This window comes from Muscardinus avellanarius (genome assembly GCF_963383645.1).
Source record: "Muscardinus avellanarius genome assembly, chromosome: 2".
Classification (NCBI taxonomy): Eukaryota; Metazoa; Chordata; class Mammalia; order Rodentia; family Gliridae; genus Muscardinus; species Muscardinus avellanarius.
The window spans coordinates 18054333-18056501 of record NC_137787.1 but is presented as its reverse complement, the minus strand read 5'-3'; the positions used below and the strand labels follow the sequence as shown (position 1 = coordinate 18056501).

The 2169-nt window shown below is 48.8% G+C and overlaps 1 pseudogene across 1 annotated transcript; it reads left to right on the top strand.

Moving 5' to 3' along the window:
* The first annotated feature begins 388 nt into the window (after nt 1-388).
* LOC308258628 (tubulin alpha-1C chain-like) lies at nt 389-1656 on the top strand (annotated as a pseudogene). The gene has a single exon. The product of its transcript is annotated as a tubulin alpha-1C chain-like (transcript).
* The last annotated feature ends 513 nt before the right edge of the window (nt 1657-2169 follow it).

Genomic DNA, 2169 nt, shown 5'->3' with positions numbered 1-2169 from the left:
ATGTAATTTATTGTTTCTGAATAAAGCCACTAGCTTTGGAGGCTATTTGATATAATATATAATAGTACTCGTATTCAATGCTATATGCTGAAAGTCACTATCTTATATTCAGGTGTCTAAATGTCCTGAGAGAATTTAAACATCTGTATGGAACTACATTGTTAGGATTTGAATATGGTTCATCTCCCTGACCCTGTTCAGGAGTTCATCTCAAATGTTATTGACTCCTTCTCCTGCAGACTCCTAGCTGCTTGGTCCGTGGGAGACCCTAGTCACTGTGGTCCACTCACCTCTCTCTTCAATGTGCCGCCTCACTAATACCCATCATGTTTGAATCCATCTCCATCCACGTGGACCAGGCTGGTGTGCAGATCAGCAACACTGGGGCATGGCATCCCATCTGACAGGCAGATGTGAAGAGACAAGATGGGTTGGGGAAGGAGATGACTCCTTCAACACCTTCTTCAGAGAAATGGGTGCTGGCAACCACATGCTCAGGGCGATGTTTGTGGACCTGGAGCCCATGGTCATTGATGAAGTCTGCACAGGCAGCTACTGCCATCCCTTCTACCCTGGCCGGCTCATCACAGACAAGGAAGATGTGGCCAATAACTACATCCGGGGCTACTACACCACCTGCAAGGAGCTCATTGACCTCGTCTTGGATAGAATTTCCAATCTAACTGACAAGTTCAGGGGCTCAAGGGCTTCCTGGTGTTCCACAGCTTCGGCGGGGGCACGGGCTCTGGCTTCACCTCCCTCCTGATGGAGCGGCTCTCTGTTGACTATGGCAAGAAATCCAAGCTGGAGTTCTCCATCTACCCAGCCCCCCAGGTGTTCACAGCTGTGGTGGAGCCCTACAACTCCATCCTGACCACCCACACCACCCTGGAGCACTCCGATTGTGCCTTCATGGTGGACAACGAAGCCATCTATGACATCTGCCGCCGCAACCTGGACATCGAGCGCCCGACCTACACCAACCTCAATCGCCTCATCAGCCAAATTGTCTCCTCCATCACAGCTTCCCTGCGCTTTGACGGGGCCCTCAACATGGACCTGACCGAGTTCCAGACCAACCTGGTGCCCTACCCTCGCATCCACTTCCCCCTGGCCACCTATGCTCCCGTGATCTCTGCAGAGAAGGCCTACCACGAGCAGCTGTCGGTGGCGGAGATCACCAATGCCTGCTTCGAGCCTGCCAACCAGATGGTGAAGTGCGACCCCCGGCACGGCAAGTACATGGCCCGCTGCCTGCTGTACCGTGGAGACATGGTGCTCAAGGATGTCAATGCTGCCATTGTTCCCCTCAAGACCAAGCGCAGCATCCAGTTTGTGGACTGGTGCCCCACAGGCTTCAAGGTTGGGATCAACTACCAGCCACCCACTGTGGTGCCAGGGGGTGACCTGGCCAAGGTGCAACGTGCCGTGTGCATGCTGAGCAACACAACCGCCATTGCTGAGGCCTGGGCCCAGCTGGACCACAAGTTCTATCTGATGTATGCCAAGAGGGCGTTTGTGCACTGGTATGTGGGCAAGGGCACGGAGGAGGGAGAGTTCTCTGAGGCCCGAGAGGATATGGCTGCAATGGAGAACAATTATGAGGAGGTCGGAGCAGGAAATGCAGAGGGAGAGAAGAAGGGCAAAGAAAATTGACCTCTCTGCTGCAGTTATGCACTTTTTTGACTGACCATTGTTTTATTTCTTTCTGTCTGTTTTGGCTCTAAACTATCAATAATTGTTTCCATTTAAATATTTTAAAATGCTATTAAGAGGGTGGTAACTTAATCTGACTATAGTGGTTAGAAATAGAGACTTTAGAAAGTGATTTGGTTAGATCATGAAGCTGGAACTCCCATTATTAAATCTTGGTATTTTTGGGGTGGGCAGGAATATGATAATTTTATTTCTCTTCTGGTTTTGAGAAATCTGATTTGTCTATAACCAAGTATTAGAAGACCTCTGTGCATCCCAGATGACAGTTGCCTTCATCTCTGAAGGAGCCAGTGGAGACTTGCTCTGTTAATCATTTCACCTCAGCAGGTAGTAAAATAACTTTACAAAATATTCATTTTCATTTTGCAATCTCACACGCATTATATAAAATTTACTTGTGCACAGGGTAATCCTTCATTTTAAAATTTTGTCTATTGAAGTGTAGCATACATG